The sequence below is a fragment of the Tamandua tetradactyla genome, chromosome 1 (assembly GCF_023851605.1).
Source record: "Tamandua tetradactyla isolate mTamTet1 chromosome 1, mTamTet1.pri, whole genome shotgun sequence".
Classification (NCBI taxonomy): Eukaryota; Metazoa; Chordata; class Mammalia; order Pilosa; family Myrmecophagidae; genus Tamandua; species Tamandua tetradactyla.
In genome coordinates, this window is record NC_135327.1 from 68,366,789 (window position 1) to 68,380,952 (window position 14,164).

A 14,164-nucleotide genomic window follows, 5' to 3' on the forward strand; every position below is an offset into this window, starting at 1 on the left:
AATGGGTAAAAACCTAAATATAAATAAAGATAAAATATAAAAGTCTTAGAAGAAAATATAGGGAAACATCTTTAAGAGTTAGTAATAGGAGGTAGCTCCTTCGACCTTACACCCAAAACACAAGCAATGAAAGAAAAGAATAGATAAATGGGAACACCTCAAAATCAAATGTTCTGTGCCTCAAAGGATTTTCTCAAAAAGGTAAAGGGGCAGCCAACTCATTGGGAAAAAATATTTTGAAACCAGATATCTGATAAGGGATTGATATGCTATATATAATAAGAGGTCATAAACCTCAGCAATGGCCTTTCCACACTACCCAGAGAGGGGTCCATCTATTGTCCTCAGTCCCATCATAACTTAAAGGGAAACTTAAATAATGTTCAGAACCCTTGATGTCCTGCAGATGAAGGAAGAGGATGTCCTCAAATTCCTTGCAACAGGAACCTACTTAGGTGGCACCAACCCTGACTTCCAATTGGAACAGTACACGTTCAAAGGGAAAAGTGATGGCATCTACATCATTAATCTGAAAAGGACATGGGAGAAGCTTCTGATGGAGCCTTGTGCCATTGTTGCCATTGAAAATCCCACTGATGTCAATGTCATATCCTCCAGGAGTACTGACCAGCAGGCTGTGCTAAAGTTTGCTGCTGCCATGGGAGCAACTCTTATTACTGGGCATTTCACTCCTGCAACTTTCCCCAACCAGATTCAGGCAGCCTTTTGGGAGCTGCATCTTTTGGTGGTGACTGATCTCAGGGCTGACCACCAGCCTCTTGCAGAAGTATACTATGTTAACTTGTCCACCATTGCTCTGTGTAACACAGATTCTCCTCTGTGACATGTAGACATTGCCATCTGTTCTAGTTTGCTAGCTACCACAATGCAATATACCAGAAACAGAATGGCTTTTTAAAGAGGGAATTAATTAAGTTGCAAGTTTACAGTTCTAAGGTCATGAAAATGTCCCAATTAAAGCAAGTCTATAAAAATGTACAAATTAAGACACCAATAAGAGGTTACCTTCACTCAAGAATGGTCAGTGAAGTTCAGGATTTCTCTCTCAAGTGGCAAGGCATAGGAAAACACGGCAATGTATGCTATCTTTCTCTCCAGGCTTCTTGTTCCATGAAGCAACCCCAAGGGTGTTTCCTTCTTCATCTCCAAAGGTCTCTGACTGCATGGGCTCTTGTAGTTCTCGTGGCTCTGAAGCATTCTCCAAAATGTTTCCTCTTTTAAAGAACTCCAGTAAATTAATCAAGACCCACCTGGAATGGGTGGAGTCACATTAATCAAAGCTAATACCTACAATTAGGTGTGTCACATCTCCTTGGACATAATCTAATCAAGCTTCCAACTACAATATTGAATAGGGATTAAAAGAAATGGCTGCCTCCACAAGATTAAATCAGGGTTAAAACATGGTTTGATACATAATTCTTTCAATCCTTCAGCCTATTCTACCCTCTAGACCCTAAAAGAGACATGTTTTTCCTATATACAAAATACATTCATTCAATCACATCAGAAAGGCTTAAACCATTTCAGTAACAACACAAATACAATACAATTTTAAAACCAGTACCAAGTCTCATCAAATTAAGCTACAGGCATGATCTGTCCTGAGGCAAAATTCTCCTCTGGCTCTGGATCTGTAAAACTCAGGACAAGTTATTTGCTGCCAACATACAAAGAAAGGACAGTCATAGAATAAATACCTCCATTTCCATAGGGAGAAATTGGAAGGAACACAGGGGTCACTGGAACAAAGTAGTTTAGAAAAACTACAGGGCAATCTCCATTAGATTTCAAAGTCTGAGAGTCATTTATCTTTAGGGCTTTAGAAAGCGGCAGTCCCATCCTTTCCAAGGGCCTATACAGGGACTGCCTCTTTCTGAATGCAACCTTGGGTGACAATGTGGAGACCACCTTTTTCTCTGATCCACCCTCTCTATGCAACAACAAGGGAGCCCACACATTGGGTCTGATGTGGTGGATGCTGGCTTGTGAAGTTCTGTGCATGCGTGGCACCATCTCCGATGAGCACCTATGGGAAATCATGCCTGAGCTCTACTTCTAAGTGATCCTGAAGAGATTGAAAAGAAAGAGCAGGCTACTGCTGAAAACTCTGTGACCAAGGAGGAATTTCAGGGTGAATGGACTGCTGAAGCTCCTGAATTTACTATTACTCAATCTGAGGTTGCAGACGGTCTGAAGACATGCAGGTCCCCTCTGTGCCTATTCAGCAGTTCCCTACTGAAGATTGGAGTGCTCAGCCTGCAACTGAAGACTGGTCTGCAGCTCCCACTGCTCAAGCCACTGAGTAGGTAGGAACAACCACTGAGTGGTCCTAAGCTGTTCTTCCATAGGCTCTTAAATGAAAATGGAAATGAGGTCGTCAGAAAATAAACAAGTTTCTATATAAAAAACAACAACAACAACAAAAAAAACTCAACAATGAAAGAACAAACAACCCAATTATAAAATGAGCAAAAGATTGGAATAGACATTTTTCCAAAGAGGAGATACAAATGGCTAAAAAGCACATGAAAAAAATGTTCATTTTCATTAGCTACAGGGAAAGACAAATGAAAAACACAATCAGATATCATCTCACACCCGGAAGAATAGTTACCATTTAATAAAGAGGAAACTACGAATGTTGGAAAAGATATAGAGGAATTGGAGCACTTATTCACTGCTGGTGGGACTGTATAAAATGAAAATATCTCAGAAAATGAAATATCTATTATTGCCCTGTGGTCTGGTGATATTACTTCTCGGTACATACACAGAAGAGCTGAAAAGAGTGACATGAACAGATATTTGCACACCAATATTCATAGTACCATTTTTCTCAATTGCCAAAAGATGGAAACAATCCAAGTTTCCATCAACAGACAAGTAGATAAATAACATATGGTATATGCATATGATGAAATATTTTGCAGTAGTAAGAAATGAGGTCCTGAAGCATTACAACGTGGATGAACCTTGAAGACATAATGCTGAATGAAATAAGCCAGGAACAAAGGGATAGATACTGTATGACTTCACTAATATGAACCCTTTAGAAAATGTCAACTCAGACTCTTAAATATAGAATATAGAAGATCTAAAGATAGAGAGAAGCTAGAGGAAGTAGAGCAGTTACCTAATACATACAGACTTGTTAATGGGGTTGAACTTAAATGTGTGGGGATGGGTAGAGGTGATAGTAGTTCATTAGTGGTACTATAAGTAGTAGTGCAGTATTCAAGGTGAATATGATTGTTGTTTAAAGTCATATTCTCACTGGTTAGAACTATAAATATAAATAACTTTCTGCATTAACTACTTCAAAGGTATGACAATTGTACAAAGTGTTAATAATGAAGGGATATACGGGAAAAGCTACTTATTGCATACTATGGCTATATTCAACAGAAATACTTCACCACTAGTACCATAACAACATAAGGGGTAAATAATTGGGGCGGGGGTGGGTGATAAAAGTTAAAGGAAGTTTTGGATTTTCTCTTTGGTGTGTGTGTCTACCTGCTATCCTCTCTGCAGCAATGAAAATGGTCTAAAATTGACAGTGACTGTACAACTAAGTAAAGATACCGTGAGACATTGTTTATTTTGGATATAATATATGCTCTGTAAGTATATCTCAACAACATCTACAGATTCAAAACATATAAATAAATAACTTAACAGAAACATTCACGTTCCAGAGAAAATGTGGGCAGCGAGGTAGACCTACCTATTCAATGTGGGTAGGGCAGCAGAATGGGGCGGCCCCTCCAGATCCATTTTAGGCTAAATATAGGGTCACCATATGATTAGGCTGTCCTATATCTAGGAAAATACTTGGAAGAAATGAAAACAGGGACTTGAACAGACATTTGCACACTGATGCTTATGGCAGCATTATTCACAATAGCCAACGGATTGAAGTGGCTAAAGGGTACATCTACTGAACAGCAGAAGGGTGTACTGTGGTGTATATATATATAATGGAATATTGCATGGCTACAGGAAAGAATGAAGTCCTGAGTCATGCAATAAGGTGGATAAACCATAAAGACATTATGTTCAGCAAAATAAACCAGAAACCAAAGGACAAATATTGCATGGTCTCATTTGGGAAATACTTATAAGAAAATTAGGGTGTTGATTGTCAGCTCTCACAGCAGTCATTTTTTCCCTGAGTTTTGAGTATTATTTCTAAATTCTGAGATGCTGTGTTAAATGTGTACGATCAGTATTTCCCTGGAATTGTGGGTACCTGTGTGACAACTAAGACTTAAAGTTACAATTCTGCAGCTCTGAAAGTCAGTGTCACTCCATAGAGTAACTGTCAAAGAAACTGGAAAATGAGATCACACTTCAATTAAAGATAAGAACAAAGCTGATCTGACTGAGACTAAGGTAAATCAGAACACAGGGTAAAGGATGATAGTGTTTGCATTCTATAACTCACATTCTGTGTGAGGCCAAAGAAAGAAATGTTCACTTTACCCAAAATTTAAATTTTCTGTAGCACACAATCGAACTTAACCTACCTTGTCAGTTCATTTATAAATATACTGAGCCTAGAATAGAGAATGAGATCTTGTAAGTCTGCATAGCTTAATGTAGTATGCCGATACACTTCAGAGTAAGTTGGGCAGATAATAAAAAAGTATTTACAAAGTCCCTTGAGGACTGGAGAAAAGAATATGGAACTATTAAGCATTACCACCTGGGAAATTCCTGACACTTTCTCAAGCACTAGGGACTCTCACATTAATAAGCCAAATCCTTGACCTTGAGGCTTGCTCTTATGAAACTCATTTCTGTAATGGGGAATCTGAGCCTACTAATAATTATGCTTGAGAATCACTTCCAGAAAACCTATTTTGTTATTAAGCCCCACCCCCACGTACGACATGACTTCCAGGGGTGTGTCTCCCTTGCAATGGGACATGGCTCTGAGGGATGAATCTGGCCTTGGCATCAAGGGGTTGACAATTCCTTCTTGACCAAGGGCGAAAATGGAACAAAATAAGACATCAGGAGCTAAGAGATTTCAAATAAAGCTGAGAAGCTATTCTGGAGGCTACTCTTATGCAAGCTTCAGCTAGATATTGCAAATTGCCATGGTATGCCAAGCCCCAACCAACAGTATTCCTAAAAACCCTAAAGAATATCCAGGGCTCTATCTGAGACCCTATAAAAGTTTCACTCACTAGGTTTATTTTTAAGAAACCTAAAGCCTCCAGATTGTTCCTGTGCTAGAGAATCCCTGAAACCCAGAAGTGGTACAAGTGTCTCCAAGAAATCAACCAGCACATTCCCTACCCTACAATGTCAACACATCTTCTCAATATGAAGAAGTTAGAATCATCATTGCCCAAATATCCCTAAAGATTGAGAGAAGGACCAAATGAAAGGAAGAACTTGTAACAGAGGAGATAAGACTTAACCAAAGAATATGACTACTGAAATATATTGACATTTTTTTTAGTCTCTAGTATATTAGAGCAGCTAGAAAGAAATACCTGAAATTGTGGAACTGTAACCCATACCATACTTTGAAGTTTGTTCTATAACTACTTGTTAAAATGTACTTTGAAATCTATCACTTTTCTACATATATGTCTTATTTCACAATAAATAATATTAACAAAACCCCAAGCAATTACATTCATAGTTGTGTGAATAAAAATGTCCTCAAGCTACAAAAATTATTTGTGTAGTGTTGTTTGTAGTATTCTTTTATTATACTTTTGATATCTAGAAGATTTGTAGTCATATCCCTTCTTTAATATCTGATATACGTAATTTGTGTCTTTTTTCCTTTATTCTTTGTAAGTTTTGCTAGAAGTTTGTTAACTGTATCAATCTCTTTAAAGAACCAGCATTTTGTTTCATTGACTTTTTGTGTTACTTTTCTGTTTCCAATTTCATTGTTTTCAGCTCTAATCTTTATTCTTTCCTTCCTTCTACTTGTTTTGGGTTTATTTGCTCTTCTTTGTTCCTGAGGTGGGAACCTAGATGATAATTAAATACTTTACTTTTCATTTTGATGTGTGTGTGGGGGGAAATATAATCCTTCATTTCTATAAATGTCCCTCTCATTGCTGAGACTTTTTATCTTTTTCATTTTTGTGTGTGTATGTTCTTAATTGCGTGTTGAAATATTTTTATTATGGCTACTTCAAAATCTTTCTCAGAAAGTGCTGGAGAGGATGCGGAGAAAGAGGCACACTTATCCACTGTTGGTGGGAATGTCAAATGGTGCAACCACTGTGGAAGGCAGTTTGGCAGTTCCTCAAAAAACTGAATATAGAATTGCCATACGACCCAGCGATACCATTGCTAGGTATCTACTCAAAGGACTTAAGGGCAAAGACACAAACGGACATTTGCACACCAATGTTTATAGCAGCATTATTTATAATTGCAAAGAGATGGAAACAGCCAAAATGTCCATCAACAGACGAGTGGCTAAACAAACTGTGGTATATACATACGATGGAATAGTATGCAGCTTTAAGACAGAATAAACTTATGAAGCATGTAATAACATGGATGGACCTAGAGAACATTATACTGAGTGAGACTAGCCAAAAACTAAAGGACAAATACTGTATGGTCCCACTGATGTGAACCGACATTAGAGAATAAACTTGGAATATGTCATTGGTAACAGAGACCATCAGGAGTTAGAAACAGGGTAAGATAACGGGTAATTGGAGCTGAAGGGATACAGACTGTGCAACAGGACTAGATACAAAAACTCAGAAATGGACAGCACAATACTACCTAATTGTAATGTAATTATGTTAAAACACTGAATGAAGCTGCATCTGAGCTATAGTTTGTTTTTTTGTTTGTTTTTATATATACTTTTTGTATTTTTAATTTTTTTTCTCTACAGTATCATTTTATTTCTTTTTCTGTTGTCTTGCTATTTCTTTTTCTAAATCGATGCAAATGTACTAAGAAATGATGATCATACATCTATGTGATGATATTAAGAATTACTGATTGCATATGTAGAATGGAATGATTTCTAAATGTTGTGTTAGTTAATTTTTTTTAATTAATAAAAAATAAAAAAATCTTTTTCAGATAATTTATCACCTCTGTCATTTTAGTGTTGGCATCTATTGGTTATCTTTTTCATTAAAGTTGGGATTTCCCTGGTTCTTAGTACAAGATCACTGATTTTCTGTTATTTGAGGTGTTATATCATGAGACTCTGGATCTCATTTAAACTTTCTCTTAGCTGGTTTCTTCTGGCACTTCTCCAGAAGAAAGTTCCAGCTGACTACCTCATTATAGTTGGGTGATGTAGAAATCTAAGTTCCCTACTTGTTCTCTGATTTACACAATGGATGAAGGGACTCCTAATTTTGCTGGGCAGGGCTGGAGCCTCTGGCTGTCAGGCCTCTGCTCATACTCCCCTGGCTAGGTGAGCTAATAGTGCCTTTTACTGCTCTCCATGTGGCTTACACTGTCAGGGATAAATTAGGGGGCTCAGGAGGTAGGGGTGGCCTCCTCACTGCTGGTGGTATAAAATTCCTGACTCTCCACCAGGCCTCTCTCACTTACCCCAATGGATATGGGGAAGGGTTTATGGTGGTGGAAATCCAGGTTTACCAGGATGTCTCCACTGACACTGGGAGGGGTGGGGGCAGAAGAAGGGGGCAACAAGCCACTGCTAGGTGGGGCTGTTAGCCTCAGGCCCCTACTCTGCAGTCACTGACACTGCCCCAGCCTTATTGTATTTGGTTGCTGAGGGTGGAAATCTGGAGTTTCCTCTTGGTCTTTACAGGCATGGGGAGGGGGAGGACCATGGTTCATGTGCTGTGGTGTTTGCCTGGAGGAGAGGAGACCTGTTAGTATCTAAAAGTTTTCTGTCTAGCTACCCTGTCTCTTCCTGCTCCTTTGGCTAGAATAGGCTAAGAATTTGCTGAGGATTTTTTTTTTTTTTGTCCACAGCTATTGATATTTCCAGGTGGCCAACTAATTCAGCTCCAACTCTGGAAAATAGAGGTAAAAAGAAAATCCAAGGAACTCACCATCATGCCATTCCTTGAGTCCTGAAGCCCCTTCTTTTCTACAAATTTCAGTGTCTTTTTATGTTTGTTTTGTACAGTGTCTGGGATTTTAGTTATAGTTGGCATGAGGAATAGAGAAAGTATGTTTATTGCGCCTTCCTGGAAGTAGATGTCCCTGACAGCTGCCTTTTTATAAGTTACTTGCTCAGGCATCTTGAGCCCCACAGAACATGGTAAAACTGCTATTCACATAATCACTCTCAAACATTTGAGAACAGCGGTAATACATTCTGAGACTTCTCTCTCCAGACTCCTGTCCCCATGTACTATGGAAATGTGGCCTTGTATCTGGGCAAAAAGCCCAGCAAGGTATAATCATGGAGAGTAACACACACCTCCCCTTCTGCCCTCCAGGCTTTTGACTTTCATAGATGATGTCTACAATCTAATTATCTGTTGACTCATACTGAGCTTATAATCAACCAAAGCCAAAGTTGTTTTTCCTATCAATGACTAAGCTTCTTTTCTGAATCCTTGCTCTTGATTGTTTTTGGTCCTAAGGGCAGAGCTATTCCTTTTACCTCTGTTATAATTCGTTTTGTTTGATTTGGTCCATTGTATCATCCCATTGGGCTATTAGCTACTGGGAGGTCTTCCTCTATATGCTTATAATCTATAACTATCTGTACCCTATAAAGAAGAGGAATTCTTAAAGGAAAGCCTACTGAAACTAGAACTTCAATAAAGTATTTATGGATAATTATACATAGCTTATTATTAACAATAGTAGCAGTAAAGATGAAAGCAGAAAGAGATCCTTTCATTCTGAAATTCAAAAACCTTTTTAATAGAGTAATAATTCAGATTTAGTGCACATGATATTTCAAAATCCCAACTTAAGATTGAGTTTCTCTTTTGCTATTCCCTCACAAAAAGTTTCATTGAATTTTTGTATTAGTGGTAGCTTATGCACTCTATAAGCTCTAAAAGCTCTTTATATAGCTTTTGCATTTATACAATTAAGTGCACATGTCCTATCTAAAGATTTCCTCATTGTATTTGAGATTCATAATTCATATGTGTTTGATTTGTCTGTAGATGTGCAACAACTACTTATCGGGGACAGGTAAAGAAAGCAAAATGTCCAGAAATGTTTTTGCTTAGCATATGAAACTCATAAAATTCAGGAGACAAATATGGAACAAAATTATGTGTTGGGAAGTTGACCAAAGACAATAGCCAATTACCTCCCCAATGGCTTTAGTAGCCAGCAGCATTTTGGTCAATATATTAGGAGTCAAAGTCAGTTCCTGGACTTGTTCAGGTTTGAAACTCTAAATTTCTCAGTGTACTAAGTAGCCCTGAGCTTCAGAGAATCTCACTTTCACAAAGACCTCTTAGAGCCTATGAGTTTCAACTTTCAAGTTTCTACCAACTATTTGCTTTCAGGATTCCATTTTCATTTCCAAACTCTCTTCAAAGAGCTTACTCTGCATAGCTACTGGCGACAGCTCCATCTCAAAGTCCCATAAGCACCTCAAAATCTCTGATTCTTAAACTTGCATCTTTTGGATCCATAATCTCAGTTGAGAATGCACCATCTACTCACTTATTTCATCCAAACCTTGTTCCACCTGACTTCATCCTTTTCTCTCTTACTGAATTCATTGAATTTTGCCTTTTAATTGTCCTAAGACATGGCCTCTCACACTTACCCTTCTATGATTGTCTTCTTTTAACATCTATCACCTTGTCTGATTGTTACAAAAATTTCAGAAATGGACCCTTTCTTCTACCAATGTTCTTGCTCTAACACTGTGCTGTCCAAAACATGAGACACTAACTATGCATGCTACTGAGAACTTGAAATGTAACAAGTGCAACCAACTAAAATTTTCATGGTATTTAATTTTACTTACACACCGTGTTCCTCAATGTCACTTCCTACAGGAAGTTGCAATAATACCTGCCATGGAGCTCATTATCTCAGAAACCAAGCAAGCTCTTTGCAATGGAAGTTCTTGTTGCATGAATAAGTAAATACATAATGTCAATTTTACTAATTTATAGCAATAAATATAACTCTCCTGCAAATTAGAAAGCAGAATGGCTTGACAAGGGTACTTTTTTCCATGTTTGGGAAGCTAACAAGTGCAAGCCTTGATACATAGAGAATCAGAAGAAATGAAAGTAGGAAATCTAAAAAGCATGCTCACCATAGCTATGGCACTTTCAAAAGAGTAATCAATTATCAGTCAGTAATACAAAATACTTATTTGTATTTGCTATGGTCACTATTTTTTTGTATGTTTTCATGACTATTGCCCAACTCTTTGACCAGTATATTCACTTTAAAGATATGTATATATATTTTAAAAATGCCAAACTAGCCTTGTTGGCATTGGGTCGTGTCTGCTTTTTCTCAAAAGATTTTGTCACTCTATGATCAGATTCACTAAGTGTGGCTTAAAATTTTTACATTAGTCTCACTTCCCTGAATTTTTAGCTTGTGTATCTACCTGAAAAAGACCTCATCAGACATTGATATCTTACCATGGTTTTTAAAATTTTACAGAAAATGCTGAGGGGAGTGCGGGTGTGAGGATAGCTCAGTGGTAGAATTCTCGCCTGCCATGCAAGAGACCTGGGTTCAATTTCTGGCCCATGTACTTTCCAAACAAACAAACAAACAAAAAACAACAAAAATAAACAAAAAATTCAACAAATGGTGCTGCAATAAGAGGATACTCACATGGAAAAAGAATGAAATGTGACCCCGCCATACAGCATACAAAAACAAAACAAAACTTAGAATCATGTTTTCTGCAAAGTAAAACAAGCAAATGTTCACTGCAAAACCAAGCTCAACTTTTTACTTATAAGGGTTATGGAGCCTTGACTTAATTGCTGGAAACTCATAATACGTGCCTGCACTGCAAACAAATCTTTCACTCATGTGGATAATATTATCCAAACACAAACTAGCAAAGCATTTGACAAAGTGAATGTGGAAAAAGGCCACTCTTATCAGTGTTAAGGATATTTGCATCCTATTAGGATCGTGTTTGCAGAAGATAAAACCTGAAAATAATAAATATCCACTTGTTTATATTTTTCTCCTCAGTAATTACCATAGTGACCTCTTGCCTGATAAAAGTATCAACAGAAACAGAGAAGATGGGTCTCAGCTGTGCTCTCAACAGTATCAACACGCAGAAAAAAAAAAAAGCTGGTTGTAAGGGGTCACTAAAGTTTAATCTATTTATATGAACTTTTTCTTAAGTGCCTGAATTAGTGCTGCAGGATGGAGCAAAAGCAAACTACAATGCTTTACCAGAGAAATTTCTCTTTCAGTTATCATTTTCTCACATTTTGAATAATTTCAAATTTAGTATTCACCATTGCACTTCTCATTTTTATTCTTGGAAGTCATCATGGATGTTTTTAAACTCCTAATAGATAGAGCCATACGCTGGCTGGGTCACCTTTGGTAAATAACTAGACCTTCCAGGACATCAAATGTACTATTGTTTCTAAGATCCTAATCATCTAAATTAGATGTTATTCCTTCTCCTTTACAGGTACATTGAAGTCTCAGTAATTCTTCTTTATCTTCATAAATTGTATGTCTAGCCTTCTCTTTTATGATATTTGCCGCACTAGAACAATAGTTGTTCTCAGACTTGTGTGTGCAGCAAAACTATCTGAGGACTGGATACCACGCAAACTGCTGGGACCCAGCCCCAGATGTTTCACCAGGTCTGTGGTGGGATCGAAAATGTATCTTCACAACTAGTTCCCCGGTGATGCTGACTCTGTTGGTCAAAAACTACAGCAGTCCAGCAATTTTCTCAATGGAACAGGAGTCTGTACTTCAGTCCTCTGTTTTCTTGTCTTTTAACAGCTGTTGATGATACCTGTATGGGCTACTTCTGATGTTAGCAATGAGATCAGAGGTAGGGAGTGTTTTAAAACAGTAAAGAATAATTAATATACATGGAAGGGAAGATGACTTTCAGTATAGTTGCCTATGAATTTATAATTTAAAATAATCCTTCCTTATTTCCTTTCTTCTTTGAGTCCTCTCTTCTTGAAAGCATAGGAGAAACCATTGGGACCCTACGAGCTCATTTGGAGTTGACTCCTATTTTAGTTCTGACAGGTTCTCCACTGGCTGTGAGGCCATGGGCATGTTATCTAACTTTTCCCTGTTGCAGATCTTCCCTTTGTGAAGGAAGATAGTTCTCCATAGCTTATAAAGACATCCAAGCTTGGATTTTGTAACTCCTATAATGTACTGCAGACTCATAGGAATTTGTCACCAGACAAAAATCCTGAGCCATTTTATTTTTAAATATAAATTACTGTTAAAGAAATTCATTGTTGCACAGAATGTAAAATTCATCAATACTTTCACTCATTCATTCACATGTTTATACATTAATTCATTTGAGAAATGTTGATGAATTACTGCTACATACAGCACATCTGTGCTTTGATTATTATTTTTTTTTCCTTTTTTCTATTTTTACTTTTTCGGTGCATGGTCTGGTCTCCTACTTGGAAGGCAAGCATTCTACCACTGAACTACCCTTGCACCCTGCTTTGATTATTTTTTGTGGTACTGCAATACTTCACATTTAGACTTGTTAGCTATGTTAGTAATCTCATTCTTTCTCAAATCTCTTGAGTTTAATGATTTTGATCTTAGAACTTTCTCATTAGATCTGACACTTAGTTCTCTTTAAATTTATCAATTGGGCCTTTTTCTGTACTTCATCCAAGGATGCAAAATTTCATGCAGGACTTGAGCAATTATTAGGACTATAATGTGGCTATAGAGTCTTCCTTGTTTCACCACCATCATCATCATCATTGCTGTTGTCTGGTAGCATGGCTCAACATATATAAAGGCAACAAATTAAATTGGCAGCCTTTCTATTTTACCTTTAAGATATTCTAGAAATATGCATTTAAAAACGATGAAATAAAGTGATTTAACATCCATGAAATTCACTTGATCTGCCAATTGAGAAACACAATTAAATTTAACTGTGTCACTGATAGCATATTTGTGCAAGTTACTAGTGATCACCATTTTCTACAGACACGTAAATATAAACATGCACACATGTTTATATATATATATATATAAACATATATATATATAGTTAATGTTGTTATTCTTGTCCTAATCCAAGCAAGAAAGTGATCCCATTCTAAATTTCACCAGGGATCAATGTAAAGATTTTCAGCTTATAGTTTCCACAATCTGACTTTCACCTTTTGAGAAATTCAACATAAGTTTTGAAAGATGGCCAGCTATAAATTTGCTATATAGCATTAGCCTTTCAGGATGAAAAGAGTTAACGATAATAATGGCTAACAATATGTTCTGTCAAGTTTCTGGAATATTTACAGACATTATCAGAGTTATTCCCCTTTAAATTTCAGTGAGTTTGATATCTTTTCTTTTTCCCCCCAGAGAAATAAATTGTTCAATAAAACCAGAAAGGGTGAAACCAAGACATAAACCAAGGTCCTTCCAACCCAGATCCTTTACTCTTATTGTTCAGTGAAGTAAGTAAAACAGAATTAGACAATTCTCTTTTCCATTTTAGCTATGATTAAAAGTAATGAAATGAACTTAAGGCTTAGAAACTTGAACACTATTCATCTCTTTTTAAAAAATCACAGATGTTTATTATTTATTTTATCATTTTTTTTTTGCCAAACTGAGGTTTTCTTAAAACCAAGATATATTTCCTTAGACTTTAAAAAAAAAAAAAAAAGCAAAGCAGCTAGTGTCACTTTCTATAAATAATGAATTTGGAATGCTTAAGACTGGAATTCTTCCCAGAATCATAAATCACTGATAGAAAATAACAGCCTTTTATTACCTTAAAAATTAAACTAACATCTAGGCTATTTAAATATTAATAGAAATGAGTTTTTGAAGGGTTGGAGTTTCTTTAAGATAAACATCTCTTTTTGTTGTTTTTTGATCCAAAACTGGTCTGTCTCCAGAACTCTGCTAGCAGTCTGATCAGCTCTGAATTCCCTGTGAGGCTCTGACACTTCCTGTTTATATTCAGAGGAAGCTCTACAGGGAAGTTCCATTCTGC

At 36.9% G+C, this 14,164-nt stretch overlaps 1 pseudogene; it reads left to right on the forward strand.

Moving 5' to 3' along the window:
- Nucleotides 1-379: 379 nt before the first annotated feature.
- LOC143684791 (small ribosomal subunit protein uS2-like) lies at nt 380-2,357 on the forward strand (annotated as a pseudogene).
- Nucleotides 2,358-14,164: the final 11,807 nt, after the last annotated feature.